The 16952-nt window shown below is 48.9% G+C and overlaps 1 non-coding gene across 1 annotated transcript; it reads left to right on the forward strand.

The window, feature by feature from the left end:
* Positions 1-5952: 5952 nt before the first annotated feature.
* On the forward strand, positions 5953-6156 carry LOC114227804 (small nucleolar RNA SNORA73 family). The gene has a single exon (XR_003613885.2). It is a non-coding gene; the product is annotated as a small nucleolar RNA SNORA73 family (small nucleolar RNA).
* The last annotated feature ends 10796 nt before the right edge of the window (positions 6157-16952 follow it).

Here is a 16952-nt window from a genome sequence, read left to right on the forward strand (position 1 = left end):
AGCCTATGGATCCTTCAAATGACCATCTGGCTCCAAGCCATTTCCCCCATCCTCTACCCTAATGCTCTCTCACAAATACCTCCACTCCGGGCAGACTCGACCTCACTATCTCTTGCATCACCATAAATACTCAGAAACCATGATAAAGACACATTACTACACACAGCAGTTTTCGTCTCTCAGAACTCCACTCAAAAAAGAACAGATTTGCTTAGAGGAAATAGTTAGGAAAGCCACTTGGGGAGGAGAAGCAACAACTCAAGGGCTGTTCAAACAGCAAACAGTGGTCACTGAACCACTCTTCATAAAATAAGGAAAGGAGGAAAAAGCAATAGGCAGTAGGAGGCGGGGCCTGTGGGGAAGAGACTAATCGGGTAATAACTATAAGACTAACTGCTTATCTAATGTGTCCCTCTACTTGGCACTGTTCCAATCTCTTTATATATGTCAGCTCGTTTAACTCTTACAGCAACCCTATGAAGCAGTTAGTAATAGTTATCCCCATTTCAAGGGGGAAACAAAGGCCCAGAGTGGTTCAGTAGCTTGTTCAAGGTCACTTGGCCAGTGAAGGGCAGAGCTAGTGAGCAACGGGCTGACTCTGGAATCTGTGCCTCAAACCACTCTCCTCAGTGACCTCAGTGGGGAAGCCTCTGGTCACAGCTGAGAAGGACAGCAAAGCAGAGGCTAAAGGGTTTCATCAACTATAAGAAGGTGTCAGTGTAAGACACACCATTATTTTACGTGCTGCTACAGACGTGCTGCCAACTGTACGTATGCTGTCACACACCACCCCAGTAAGCCAGATTCTGGTTCAGAGGGAGCAGATATCCTTGGGGCAGTGAACACACAACACAGTGTCCAGATGATGTGTTGTGGAATTGTGCACCTGAAACCTATATCATTTTGTTAATCAGTGTCATCCCAATAAAATCAATAAAAATTGGGGGAAAAACATAAAAAATAGATAGCAAATATTCAAATGAAAAATGTGCATCTCAGAAATGATGAAATACAGTGTTGAAGGGGGATTGAGAACCTGTTTGCTGTGGAGGGTGCAATGAACACTTCTTCGTCTCCCCTGGGAAATCCGCAGTGAAGTCTACATTTCTCACTAATGATCTGTGGGTACAGGTTCTTGAGGGGAAGAGGGGAAAAACTTATAGAAGTGCTATTTGTGTGTGTGTGTGGGTGTGTGTGTGTGCGCACGCACGCGCGCGTGCGTGCATGTAGGCCTGGGTGGACAAACACAAGAGAAATGCAGCTTCCTTATTTTTTATAATCGACCTAATCTTTCTCCTGAGCCCTTCACCTTACTATGTAGAGATGGAAAATCAAATGCCATCCAATCCAATCACTTAAACTTCCCCTGATATTTCCATCTTACCGTTTTCCTCGCCCACGTTTCCATTCCTCTCCAACATGGCCCAGGGAAGAGTTCGCTTTGCCTGGTGCTGGCCTGGAAGGGGCGGGGGGTCCTTGATGCACAGGATTCCCATGTGCAGGTCCGTGTGCCATCCCCCAGGTCCCGGGTCCACCCTGAAGGCCTCAGTGCTGAACCTGCGGCTGAGCAAGGTCCGCCATGAGCTCTCTGGGCATGGCCAGGCCCTGCTGTCTGAGCTCCAGTTGGCCCTCCCAGGAGCCACAGACCCTGAGGTCTGGCTGTTCCCCACTTGATCTCTGTCCTGGGCAGTCTCCACGGTGGTGGCAATCGATGGTAAGTTCATCAGCCGGGTTTGCTCATGGCGCCCTGGCTCGATGAGCCTGTCTGTGACCGCAGAATCCTCCCCGTCAGTGTCCTGCCAGCCACCGCACCGAAGTCGGCATTTTAAATAAGTTAATGTGATTCTCTAAGAGGCACACCTGCTGGCAGTTACCTGCGCCCAGAAGACCATAATCACCTGCAGAGGAACACAGGTGATTATGGGAGCATGCGTTCTAGCAAATACAGGCTCACCTCGTTTTATTGCGCTTCATGTTATTGTGCTTCAGAAATGTTGTATGTTTTGTAAATTGAAGGCAAGACCCTCCAGCAGCAAAAAGATTATGATTCACTCCATTGTGGTGATCTGGGACTGAACCCGAAACATCTCCAAGATGTGCCTGTGTTAAGCCTTCATCTTCCACTGGCATGAACGTGTGCTATTCGGGTCAGACCATCTCTCTGACTCCCCCAGGATAACCTGACCCAGTAGGCAAGCATTGTGTCTGGGCATGTCTCAGGAGTTTATCCAACACTTTGGTTATTGTGGCTGGAGAAGCAAAGAGGGAGCGGAGCTGAAGTCTCATCCGTGTATAGAAGTCTGGGATGAGTCCATGAAGCTCTCCAGACTGAGCCTGGGGAGTATACTTTCCTCTGTGGACTAAGCTGCTGAGCGTGGAGAAGTGTGCCCATGCCTTCTCCACAAGCATGGTCCCAACCAATGCCAGGGCCTTCCCCGGGCAGCCTCTCTCAAGAGCTGGCCACAGCCTCAGTCTGCACACCCCGAAGTCCAAAAAGTGGCCACAGGGTGGCTAATAATCCACCTACTCTTTCTCCGTGTGCAGGGGTGGAGCTTGATGTGCAGGCTGGATGTGAGTGAAATATATTTTATTTTACAGTTTAGCAGCTTGATTTATGACTTTTAAATATTTAGGCATGGCATATGAGCCTCCCTTTATACACTTGCCAGAGCCCCGCAAAAGTCGGGGGACAGCCTGGGGAAGGGAAAATAGTTTTTAAGGCGAGGATAAGGGCACTCTTGGGATCAAAAAGGATCACATTGTTTCTTTGCTGTGTGGTGCTTAAAGCAGCATCTGGCGCATGTAAGTGCTCGAATATTTTTTGAGGGAGGGAGGGAAGGGGAAGGGAGGAAGGGAGGGATGGAGGGAGGGAAGGAGGGAAGAAGGGAATGGAGGAAAGAGAAAGGGAAGGGTCTGTGTTAAACCTTCTGTACTTTCAGGAGTCTGTGATGTAGAGTCAGAAAGGCCAATCAAATCCTGTCTCTACCATCCCTCACCTGTGTGTCCTTGAGCAAGTTATTCAACACCTCTAACCCTCAGTTTCCTCATCTGGAAAAAGGGGAGTCCATGGCTATCATACAGTGATATAAAAATAAATAATAGTCCTAGCCGGTTTGACTCAGTGGATAGAGCATCGGCCTGTTGACTGAAAGGTCCTGCGATAGATTTCGGTCAAGGGCACATGCCCAGATTGCTGGCTCAGTCCCCAGTAGGGGACATGCAGGAGGCAGCCGATCAATGACTCTCATCAGTGATGTTTCTCTTTCTCTCTCTCTCTCTCTCCCTTCCCCTCTGAAATCAATAAAAATATTTTAAAATAAAATAAGTAATAACTGCTTTCATTATTCTCATGGTCATCATCATTTTCATTATATACTGCACCCCCTCACTCCCATTTAACTGATGTCATATTCTGAGGACCAATTTGTTCCAAACAATCTCAGGAAGGCTGATGTGCCCAATGCAGAGAGAGAAACACTTCATGGTCTCCATTTCAGTCCCACTGACATCTCAAATGTCCCCCTAACCACCCTAGCAGGTGCTGCAGGCGCCCCACCCACACCCCTGGGTATCAGTACCCTGCAGCCTGACCTCCAATTGCAAGAACGAGCATCTCTTTGCATAAGGGCATCCTCAGTCCTCCAGAGGACTCTGCCCCTTGACTGGCAGGGCAGAAGTGCCGGAGAATTCATGCCCAGGAAGCAGACAGCAGCCAGCATCAGGGGGAGTGGGTCTGAATACCCAGTGCTCTCGCTCCTAGGACAAGAGAGCTCCCAGGAGCACGTTCTACACTGAGTCCCAGCAGGGTCGCCTTCCAGCTGCCCTCAGGGATGAGGACCCCTGGATGAGGACCCCTTTGGCTGCACACAAGTCTGCAGGGGTGTGGCCATGCCAGCCGCTGTGGCCAGTGCCTGCTCCTCCTCATTGCTCAGTGTCCATGCCTTGCTATTGATAAATATTTCAGAAACCACCCTTCATATTTAACCAATAAGTTGCTCCCACAAGTGCTTCTTGAGAAACACCAATATTCTATAAAACTAGGTCCAACGACAATGTCACCCAATAAACTAATAAGTATTATTTTTCCCTCCTTCCTCCTGCAATGTGTGGCATTAAAATTCAGTAGTTAAGTGGCGGAGAATAGACAATAGAAGATCATTCAATGCCTCCACCACATCCAGAAACCAGCAAACACCATGGGTTGTTTTGTTTTTGTTGGACAATTTCCCATATATTGAAGGGAGAGGCCATGACCCCACACAGTGTATCGAATAGGGTATCTGCCCTCACGTGCTTATGTACTTGGCAGTGACCTCAGGGTCTGGCAAGCATGTCATTCATGTTTTATTTATTATCTCATACTCCTTTGGATGGCGGGACATTCTGAAACTATAACAAATACGTTAGCATCCCAATATGAATCTAATGTATCCAAAAATGGTGACCCAGATCTAGAGGGGGTGAATGCCAACCCAAACAGAGGCTGAGCTGGGCAGCTGTTTGCAGTCGGGTCCAATTAGCACGTTGGAAGCACAGCGTGGCGGGGAGCCTCTTTGAAGTGTGTGCTCCGTGACGGTTTTTTTGGAAAGGGGTTTCCTGACGGGAAGCAGTCATAATCCACGGCTGAACAACCGACTTCCTATGTTGACTTGTGTCCCATGGAGTTAATGCGCAGTGTTAATTCGTTTCCCCCAGGTAGGTGTGCAAAGACTTCAAGCACGTAATGGAACGTCGGGAAGGCGTCTTTGCCGGAAAGAACATGTGTAAAGCCGGGAGGAGGGGAGCAGGGGCGAGGCTGCGGGCTCTAATTTGCATCCTGTTGAGCTGCCAATCTCTGCTGGAAAGGTAAATGGTAAAACCATGTCTGTGTTTAGTACGCATGTGGGAGCAGTGGCCACGCTGAGAGGAAAGCTCCCTGAGGGCAAGCGCTTTGTCTCCCTCCCCACGGGCCCTGGCCCCTGGCCTGGCCCACAGGAGACGCCGCTGGATGAAGGAGCGGATGAATGTTTCTGGAACGAATAAGCACACGAATCAAGAAAGGAATAAATTATACGTGCATGGAAAACACAGGCTAAATCCCTCGCCTACATATGTGTGTGTAACACAAAGGCACTAACTGGGACTTCACCTCAGCTTCATCTTTCCAACTCGACAAGCAGATGAGGAGAGCAGCGAGCCTGGTGCCTGGCACATAGTCAGCACTTAGTAAATATTTGAGGGCGGATGCATGAAAAAGCTGCCTGATCCCTGACCAGAAGAGGCTCAGTCCCCTGTGCTCCACAACGCGTGTCTTTCCTGGTCTTGTTCCCCGAACCTGCTGCAGGCCCTTCTGTCCGCAGGCACTGGGCCCCGCCACACCCGGGGGGGCCGGAAGAAGAGGCGGGCGAGGTCTTCCCTCCCAGGCCAGTCCCTGCTCCTCTCTGAGGCCCAGGCTTTGCCGCAGGTGAGGAAGGTGGGAGCGCTCTCCAGGCGGGGGGAGATGCCTCAGGAGCCGGGGGTCCTAAGGCTGGGGCACCCTTTAAATGCGGGCCCCTGGCGTCCAGCCCCCACAGGCTCTGATCCAGTGAGTCTGGGAGTAACCAGGAATCTGCAGAGGAACTACCGCCCTGGGGATTGGGATGCGGATGATAAACTGTTGGGGACACTGGGCTGGAGGAACAGAGTTCTAGAAGCAGAAAACGTTTCAGTCGGTACCTCCAGGGCAGCCATTTCCACAGTGACACATGCATTTCCAGCCCGGGACACATCATGGGGGGCTCCTCAGACATTCTCTAAACAACACTCCCACTCACTTTAATTTAAGAGAAAATAGCCCTGGCAGCGTGGCTCGCTTGGTTGGAGCATCGTCCATACACCAAAAGGTCTGGGGTTTGACCCCCAGCTGGGGCACGTATGGGAGGCAACCAGTGTGTTTCTCTCTCCCTTCCGCTCTCTCTAAAAATCAATAAAAACCCAACGTGGATACCCCGGGAGGTCACTCTCCCCGGGCTCTGTCCAGGTGGCGTCGGGGAGCGTAGGGCTCTGCCCCGTGACGTACAGTCCCTTTCCACAACGTTGGAGAGAAAGCCGGGCCTCGAGTCTGCGCCTGCATATTCCTACAACTTCTCAGAGTCCTGGGGACCATGACTGAGGAGACAAACCACGCAGAAAACATCTAGTACGCAAATAAAAAATAAATAAAATTAAATAAAATTTTAAAAATATATTAAAAAATAAAAATCAATAAAAACATATCCTTAGTGAGGATTTGTTTAAAAAGAGGAGAAAAATGTAGCACCTATTCTTCTTTTCCTGTGGTGGCTGGGGACACACACACACAGACACACACACACACACACACACACACACACACACGGCCCAGCACCAAAGTGGTTTAGCTCCTGGGAAGACGGAAAACAAAAGAACGGCTGAAGCCGGTTTGGCTCAGTGGATAGAGCATCAGCCTGCGGACTCAAGGGTCCCAGGTTCGATTCCGGTCAAGGGCATGTACCTTGGTTGCAGGGCACATCCCCAGTAGGGGGGTGTGCAGGAGGCAGCTGATAGATGTTTCTAACTCTCTATCCCTCTCTCTTCCTCTCTGTAAAAAATCAATAAAATATATTTTAAAAAAAAAAAGAAAAGAAAACAAAAGAACGTCCTTGAGCACAATTTGGGGAGCCATCCACTTCCCCTACACCGAAGACCCACTGTCCCCTCAGGGCCACCCCGAGGGCCGGATGCATCACGGAACCAAAAGGAAAGATCCCCGCTGATGCTAAAGAGAAGCATCGGAGAGGAGCAGAGGCTGTGAGGCCCGGACGCACTGGGACCTGAACTTGGCCATGACTGTCAGGACAGAGGGAGGGGAGACGGAGCTGGGCCCCCTAGAGCCTGGGCGGGACACGCTCCTGCGGCAGGTAACGGGGAGACGTGCAGCGCCCCTGTCCACACGAGCGGATTGCAGGGTTGGTGGTGTCCTCCGTGAAGACAACCTGGACACCTGGAGAGCCCAAGACCAACGGTCTGTTAGCATAAAGGACCTCGATGGTGTCAACCTTGATCCATCACCGGCAGGAGGCTCCCCTGTAAGCACAGGAGCAGCGCCACACGGCCCTGCATCAGACCTGTTCAGCTTGTTTAAAAGGGGCGTGACTTTCCACGGGCGTGTGGTTTCTTCACAATTACACACACACATACACATGCACGCACACACACATGCTCACACACACACTCTCACACACACTCTCCCACACACACACTCACACACTCACATGCTCACACACACACGCTCACACACACACCCTCACACACACACACACACACATGCTCACACACTCACACACACATACACACACATGCTCACACACACACACATGCTCACACACACACACACACACACACACGCACACACACACACACACACTCACATGCTCACACACACATGCTCACACACACCCACACACACACACACACACATGCTCACACACACACACACGCTCTCACACACACACTCTCACACACTCACATGCTCACACACACACACACACGCTCACACACACACACTCACACACACACACACTCTCACACTCACATGTTCACACACACACGCTCACACACACACACATGCTCACACACACATGCTCTCACACACACGCTCACACACACTCACACACACACACACACACGCTCACACACACACACACACACACACGCACACACACACACACACACATGCTCACACACTCCCTGCCTGCCTGTGCACATGGCAGAAAACTCCTACAGCAGGTTCTCGAACAATAACGGGCCTGGCCCTTCCGGGCTCCCTTGGGAAGCTGAAAGCTACAGGCCAGACAGACGCTTCGGCAGCGCCAACCGGTCCACCTTCCATCTCTCTGGCTATCACTGTCCCTCCCCTTCCCAGCGCCTTCCCCCTCCCCTGCACCCAGCCTGTTTGTTCTCAAAACTCTCTGAGTAAACAAAGGTGCTTACTTTTTGTTTACTTGCCATCAAGTAGGGTTTTTCAAGAAGTAAATGGTAATTGTATATAAGCCTTTTATGTCCATGATGTACCATAAAGAGATTCAAATCCATTTCTCTTGACTCCCCAGCATGAGGGTCAGGGCAAAGGCCTGGCGACTGCATGATGGACATGGGTGAGTCACCCTACATGTCAGGAGGAGGAGGAGGGGGAGAGGAGAGGTCTGGCTTCCAGAACAAGCTGTGGGAGCAAACACGGCCAGAATCTCAAGGGGGAAAGGCACCTTTCTCGCTCCACCACCTCTCCCGCCTAGGAGCCAGCCACGGGGGAGCGTGAGCTCCACACAGCGTGCACCAGCGAGCGCAGGCTTGGTCTGGTGCTGACACGTCCCCTCCGCTCACCTCTTATTCCCCAGAACTGGTCACCCAATTACAAGGGGGCCGGGAAGTGAAATCCTACCCTGTGCCCAGAAGGCACAGAGCCAGAAAGATTTGGGGACCAGCACTAATGACCACCAAGACAGGAGGAGGGAGGGAGAAGAACCCAGCACGTGACTGCCGCTGAGGAGGACACCCCGCGAATCTCCCCCACTGCACTGGCTGACGCTGGTCCTGACGCGCCAGCATCTGCCATTGCCTAGGAAACCCTGCAGAGCAGAGGGTGTGTCCCAGACGTTTAAAGAAATAGCCATGCTCCTCTCTAAGATGAGGTTTTGGCAGCAGATAGGTGTTGCCTCATAAATATCCTAAATAATAAAAGGCTAATATGCAAATTGTTCCCACGGGCAGGAGTTCTACCAACCGGGAGTTAGACGTGCGCTGACCACCAGGGGGCAGCGTGGAACATGGCGGGCGACAGCAATGCAGCACTGACAGCGGGTAGCAGTGGAGGCACTGCTGGCCCTGATGGGCCCCAACAAGAACCAGACCACAGTGGGATGGTGGAGCAGGTGAACGGGCGGTGCTAGGCCAAGGCGGGTGCAAGCGGGGGCCCTGATCGCTCTGCCAGTTGGCCCACAGATTGGTCCTGATCGCTGGCCAGGCCTAGGGACCCTACCCGTGCACGAATTTCATGCACCAGGCCTCTAATTTTTTATGAGTTTTATTTTGTTTTACTTATACATTTTTTAAAAGTTTCATTTGCCATGAAATAGGCATTGTCATACATTAAGTTTAGTAACAAAGTTGGTTGGGTCTTTCTGCAACATTGTCACGTGTAGAAAGAACATATTTAAAGAGCTCATTATCCTTTGACTCTAACTCTACATCTAGAAATTGATACCAAGGAAATAAGCAGAAATGAAGATAAAGGTTTCTGTACAAGGATATTTTCTACAGCATTGTTGTTCATGTTTCACACTGTGAGTTACATGACTGCCCAGTGAGAGGGGATTAGTCAATAAAGTCTAATACAGCCCAGCTGGTGTGGCTCAGTGGTTGAGCACTGACCCATGAACCAAGAGGTCACCAGATCGATTCCCAGTCAGGGTACATGCCCAGGTTGTGGGCTCGATCCCCAGTAAGGAGTGTGCAGGAGGCAACCGATCAACGATTCTCTCTCATCATTGATATTTCTATTTCTCTCTCCTTCTCCTTTCCTCTCTGAAATCAATAAAAACATATTTAAAAATAAATAAGTAAAAATAAAGTCTGCTCCATCCATGCTCTGGAATATCGTCACATTAGGTGAGAGGGCCCCCCAAGCTGGTGTGTTAATAGACAGACCACTACGTTGACATTAGGAATCACAATTAGGAGGGTTACCTAGAAAGGTGGAGATAGCCACGTGAAGTAATAAACACAGGACAACACGGAACTCTTAGCAACAGAGACCTTAAGATGAAATAGGAGATAAATCAGGCCTCTCATCAATTCAGAAGGGACTAGGGAATGGACGATGTCTCAGGGGGGTGAGCTTTTCTGGTGATTTCAAATTTATGTTCAGAGGTTTTGTTCAACTCTTGTTCAGCTGCAGAAAGGAGAAAAGTGAGGAGGAGGGGAGGAGGAGGAGGAAAGGGAGAGGAAGTAGGAAAAGGGAGGAAAGTGGAAATAGAAGTAGGAAGGGCAGCAAAAGGAGAGGAAGATGACTTAGAAAGCTCACCACAGCCACCACCTGTGTCTCCACAACCCTGAGGAGGCTCCTCGGGGAGCTCCACACAGAGTGAGTCGAGTCCAGCGAAAGGCATCAATGTTTGCTGTTTATTAAATACACGGAAAGAGTAGGAAAGACCCTCCCTACGTCCACGTCGCCCTCACAGACATCTGCCCACACGGGAAGGAGCCTCGGCAGCTGAGCAGTGTGGCCACGGGGAAGGCCCACCCGCTCCCCGGGAACCGGCTGGTGTTGCTGCGGGACATGGCGCTTGGTCCGGCCCGTGCCCAGCTGATACTGCCGCGGAGCCAGGCTGAGGGACAGGTGCGGGTCTGACTTCGTCAAATGTGTTGTGCTCCGTCCTTGAGGGCGAAACAGAGGACCTAGAAGCCAGTGTTGGACATTTTCAAACAAGCAAGAAACTCTTTGCAGCTCAGTAGGCTGCGGCACTGAGCTACCAGCACACGCCCACCGGGATGGGTTCAGGTCAAGGCTGACGTACCCCGTGTTAGTGACCACGGGGAGCCCTGGAACCTCACACACGCCAGGGACCGTGGAAGAGGGTGGGCCACTGTGCAAAACTGGCCGCTTTTCATGTAAGTCCACTCCTAGGCATCTATTTAAAAGAAAGACATGCAGCCAAAACCGGTTTGGCTCAGTGGATAGAGCATCGGCCTGCGGACTGAAGGGTCCCAGGTTCGATTCCGGTCAAGGGCATGTACCTTGGTTGCGGGCACATCCCCAGTGGGGAGTGTGCAGGAGGCAGCTGATCGATGTTTCTCTCTCTCATCGATGTTTCTAACTCTCTATCCTTCTCCCTTCCTCTCTGTAAAAAATCAATAAAATATTAAAAAAATAATAAATAAAAATAAAAGAAAGACAGGCATATGCCCAGGAAAGAACTTGCACAAGCATGTGCATTACAGTTTTCCTGACTCTGGGATAACTGAACGCCCGAGACCTGCTTCCTCACGACAGCGTCCAGGGGCGCACGAGAACAGAGGACACTTCCCTGCCTCTTGAAGTCCCACCCACAGCCGACACGCGGTCACTCCTTTCCTCTTCCTGTTGGCCAAAGGCACGTGGCAAAGCGTTCACTGAGCATTTACTCCAGGCCTGACTCTTCTCACGCATTTTCATCTTCACAATAATGCAGGGAGGGGGTTACAATTATTATCCCCTTTTGTAGGTGAGGACGCGGAGGCTTAGGGAGGTCAAACCGTTTTTCCAAGTTCACAAGGCAAGTAAATAGCAAGGATTTGAGGGCAAACGCCAAAGGCCCTTGCACTGAGCGGAGTGAGAAGATCCTGGACCAGCGTGTCTGCCCCTCGCACGGCCATTGCAAAGCCCGTGGAGTCCGCTGGGGCATAACTTTTTAAGTTGCTTGAAAAAGCCACTTAACCCATCTGGCTTTCAACTTCTTCTCGTGTGAAATGAGAATTATATTGGATCTCTAAACCCGTTCCAGGTATAAATTTAATGCCAAGATTATGTGAACTCAGCGGAACATTTACCATTAACCTGACAGCAGCCATAAGTGGAAGTCTGCTCATCACTGACAGCGAGCCCGGCTTCAGAGCGGCAACCACCGCCTCGGAGGTCGCAGAGACGGCACAATCTCTCGTGCGGAATAGACACCACTTTAATCCCCACTTTTTTAGCATTGAATTTTGCTTTTTGGTTGATCCTAAAAGCACTAAAAAAAAAAAAGTAATTCATTCTAAAATTAGATAAATCCCCTGTTAATGCTTTTGCTTCAATTTTTAACTGCAAATTGCAGTTCCCATGGAAGCAGTGCAAAGCTGCTGGCACACCGTCTCGTCCTCTGCGCTCTGCGCCTTCTCCACGGGAAGAAGCGAGGTCGGTACCTGGGGAGCTGACGCTGGGTGTGCACTCAGGCAAGTCCCACTCCGGGGAGAGCAGGAGGGAGGGCTGGGCGTGCCTCACATCCATTAGTACTTAAACCTCCCAACGTTTTCTGAGGGTGTTTAAAAACATGCACTTCCCTCGTCTCCCCAACTGGACTTGTAGACTTCGAAAGCAGAGGCTATTTCCACTTGTTTGCAACTCTGTGGTCACTTGGTCTTGTAAAACAGGATGGATGGATGGATGGATGGATGGATGGATGGATGGATGGGTGGATGGATGGCAGACAGGTGAATGCACACACTGTACTGTTAGAAATGCTCTTTCCATTCCACTCTGCCTTTCACCCATTAATTCTGTCCACACATTGGTTCTCAGGTCAAGCACTGCTTCCTCCTAGAAGCCTTCCCTGATCCCCAGCACGGTCAGGTTCCTTCATTTCCTTTCACGGGGCAGTTTGCCTTTCTTCAGAGCACTAATCTGTGTGTAGTTATGCATCAGTATAACCACATAGATGCTTACATTGCTCTCCTCATTGTAGGCTGTGAACTCCATGAGAGCAAAAACCAGGTGTGAGCTTTGGAAAAAAAAAAAAGACTAAACAAATAAATGAATGGATAGGTGAATGTACAAACAGCCGGCTATGAGCTTAGAACTTGGTTATAAAGACACTAGAGGCCTGGTGCATGACATTCGTGCACTGGGGGGGGGGGGGGGGTCCCTCAGCCTGGCCTGCACCCTCTCGCAGTCCGGGACCCCTCAGGGGGATGTCCAACTGCTGGCTTAGGCCTGCTCCCCACCTAAGCCAGCAGTCAGATATCCCCCAAGGGGTCCTTAGTGCTGCTGTGGAGGCAAGAGAGGCTCCTGCCACCACCGCTGCGCTCACCAGCCGTGAGCCCGGCTTCTGGCTGAGCAGCGCTCCTGCTGTGGGAGTGCTCTGACCACCAGGGGGCAGCTCCTGCATTGAGCGTATGCCCCCTGGTGGTCAGTGCGCATCATAGCGACCGGTCGTTCCACCATTCGATTGATTTGCATATAAGCCTTTTATTATATAGCATTTCTAATCATGGAAGTGCAGTATTAAGAAAAGAAGAGACTTTCAAGGTCAAAAGGTCCTCATAGAATGAAATATTCTTAGAGTTTTGAGGGAGCTTCGGTCAACCCTCCACACAATGTCTTGTACTGAGATTTGAACTGTTTGTACAGAGGTATAATTTGTATAAGTTTTTCTTCTTGGAGTGGGCATTTAATTTCTTGGAAAATGTCATTTATTCTAGCACCCTACAACCCTGAGATGTTTAATTTAGATCACATCAGCGACAATGTATTCTAAAGAATTATCTTCCTCATGCTTTTTCAATCAATTTACAGCTCTACCTAGTTCAGTGTAATACAACAAGGGGTGTGTGTGTGTGTGTGTGTGTGTGTGTGTGTGTGTGTGTGTGTGTGTGTAGAAGCCCATATGTTAATTCTATGAAAATCATATTTTCATCATTGAAATAATTTAACGTATACCAAAGTATTTCACTATTAGAAGGGATTTTAAGGTAAATTCTTCTACAAAATGAAGAATATTTCAAACCTTAGGTATTGACTCCTAATTTGTATTTTGTGAGACTACATTTTTAAACTGAGCTTTTTGGAAATGAGACACACCTACAAAGGTACCTCCAGGACTGGGTTTTACAATAAAGAGATTCCTCAGGAAAATGACTGTGGAACATGTTATCATAATACATTATAATAGGTGGGGATTAAACTGGTTCTCTCTAGCATGTCCCAGAAGCCCTAGGGAGGTGACCTTCAGGTTCCTGCCCTTTTTTGCTTCCTTCTCAGGTTAGCGCAGGTGAGTATGGAAATTCTGTCTCAACTCATAGCCAGACCCTGCCCACTCACTACAATGGCTTCTGTCTCTATGTACCTCTGGGAACAGCTTGGATGGCACCTGAAAGCTTCATCCCTGAGCATTCTCAGGGGATTAGTTCATCAGCTCCTCCCCCAGCCTGCCAGCCACACAATGTATAGTAGAGAAGAAGAATGTGGCGGACACCATTCATTGCCAGTAGAACCTTGACTGTCCAGGCAGCACTGTACCACTTCCAGAAGCTGAGTCATGCTTGGTCTACAAGCCGAGCACATCAATCCTCTTCCCCTTTGCCAGTGGTGGGGCCAGGATGGGCAAGTGAACCAGTTCTGATCAGTGAGCGGTGAAGGGAAGGCTGCTGGAGGGGGGTTAGGAGAAACATAATGGGGGGCGGGGGGGCTGGGAGAAGGCCCCTGTTCTCTCTGACCCATATTCCTCCCTTGGGACACTGTCGTGTGAGAACGTGAAGTTATGGCCCCATGGCACATTGGTCTTGAATGACATCATGGAGCCTCTGTCCCAATCTTGGGACCTTATACATCCAGGTAAGTGAATAATAAATGTCTTTATGAGTTTAAGCCAATGTTAATCAAGTTCTAGGCCTCCTTCAGTTAAACACATTCTTGATATAAATCACATCATCAGTATCTTACTTGAGCATAGCATTTCACTCTTCAAAATACTTTTCTACCCATTACTTCATTTAATCCTGCCAATGGTCCTGGGAAGAGATGGTGCAACTACTATTATCCCTTATTTTGCAAACACAGAAACTAAGACTTAAAAAGAATGAGTCTTGTATTTTTAAAAAAGAACCGGGACCGAAACTGATTCAAGATTCATTGTCAAGGGTGGCAAATTATTGGTCCATGAGCCAAATATACATCTGGCAAACTGAGAAATTTTTTTTCATTTTCAAATGGCTGGATGAAAATTGAAAGGACAATAATATTTCGTGACACATGAAATTTGAATTTCAATGTCCATAAGTAAAGTTTTTTTGGAATTGAGCCATGTGTATTCATTTACATATTGTCTACAATCGCTGAGTCGGGTCGTTGTGATGGACTGTGTGAACCACAAAGCCTAAAATATTTACTAGCTGGCCGTTTACCGAAAATATACGCTGACCCCTGTGTTATTCCTATCACGGACACTCAAGGGAACCATTGTTCCAGTCAAAACCAGGTAGAGTGATTAGACACCATATTTCACACCCTAGCAGAGTGATCTGAGGTTGGGTTTGCTGTCATTTTTTTCACCATCTGGATTGAGCCTCCTGACAGCTTCATAAACCCCAGACTGCCCAGAGAGGCACAGGGCAACATCTTGACTAGCTGCTAATTAATCCGCCTGGCTTACATTCTCCCTCAGTAAACACCAGGACACATCTGTTGGAAGCCATGTTTTGATGAAACAGTCCCTCGATCATAAAGAAAAAGCTGACATCCCAGGCCTGCCACGCCGCAGGAGTTTCTCATCTCTGAGCGTGGCCATCCCATGCGTGGGAATGAATCATGCAAAATCTGGTGCAAAGCGGGCAGACGGCGAGGTGCTGGGCAACCGCATCATGCAAACCGAGACTCTGCCGACCAGGAAGCGCAGCTGTAAGACAAACACGTCGCTGTCCGTCCTAGTTGTCTTCTTGTTTTGATCTGTGTAACATCGTACTGTTTAATGAACGATATGTTTCACTGGGTGAGAAATTATACGGACGAACATTTAAAACAGTACTTAGTACTTACTTTGCTGAACCTGAAATGCCACAAATCGTGAGGAAGGGTACTTTTAAACCATTTAATTATTAAAATGGATTTTTTTTAAAGTATGCATCTTTAACACAAACGCTAGGCCTCCGCAATGTACTAAAATTCATCTGAAAATGCATTTTTTCCTCATTTTTGTGGCTTTGGTTTAAACCACTTCATAGAAATATGCCTTAAAAGACACAATGCCAGCTTTATTGCAGCCAACACGGTTATGCCAACATGGTTTTGCCCATTTACAAATCTTTGCGTTGCTCTAAAGCAGAAACCACATGCTGGTTTGTAAAGATCCCTTTAAGAGTTTTACATTAAAATTATGCTCACCTTACCGTCATCACATAGAGGCATGCGTTCTCCATGATGACAGGTTCCTTTGGGGGCTTCTGAACTGCGGGCTCCCTGGCACCAGGGAACCCAGTGTTTTGAGGTTATCTGCTCCCTCTGCTGCCCAGTCCCGTGGTAATTACCGGCTCCCGGAGCCGGGCCGACATCCCGTGTTAGAAGCACACAGGCAAAGAAGTAAACATAAGCAGCTGCGTTGATTCCAGCAGGAGCAGACCTAGCACAGGCTGAGGGAAAGTTCCTGAATCAGAAAAAAAACAAACTCCGGGGGGCGGCGGGCGGGGGGGAACAGCTCACCCAACATTCTAGCAAATAACCTAAGGGCTACATGCAAGAGATCCAACCTCTTGGATACAAAAGAAAATGGGCTATAAAATGTGCAGATTTTAAAAATATAATGGCTGGAAATGTTCTTTCTTTCCTAGCCAAAACTTTTTATTTTAAGGACTGCACATTCTCTGGAAGAACTGATAGGAATTTACTAGTTGTGTTACCAGGGAAGTGGATGGCTTGAAGATAGCATGAGAGCAAAGGGATCGCCGATCACTGCAAATACCTTTGCATCTTTTGAAACGCATGCATGTATAATCTAGTCATTATGTTTTCCAGATTACATATTACACACCAAATACATGTTGTTGAATAGACCAAAGTTGCTAAAAGCACACAATGCAAGTTACGGCTTCTAATGAAATTCTTCACTTTCCCTCACTTAACAAATACCATTTATGAATTAGATGCTAAAGATGCAAAAATAAAAGAAGTGGCTCCTGCCCTTGCAGAGCATTTGGGATGCATACAATGGGCATAAAGCACAGTAGGCACAGAGGAAGGGTGCCAGGAAACACTGGAGCATACAGTCCCACATGACTGTCACAGCCTCCCGGCCGTCACCTGGAGACACCCCTTGTTCCCAGAATGTTGTGCTTGTTCAACGTCGGGAGTTCCTCTTTTAGAATCCGTTTACAAGCTGTGTCAGTTATCTACTGCCAGAACTGTGCTGCGTAACACAAAGTCCCAGCAGCACACGAGACGTATACACTGCTCATCTCTGGGGGGGGGGTGG

This window comes from Eptesicus fuscus, chromosome 4, assembly GCF_027574615.1.
Source record: "Eptesicus fuscus isolate TK198812 chromosome 4, DD_ASM_mEF_20220401, whole genome shotgun sequence".
NCBI classification, from domain to species: domain Eukaryota; kingdom Metazoa; phylum Chordata; class Mammalia; order Chiroptera; family Vespertilionidae; genus Eptesicus; species Eptesicus fuscus.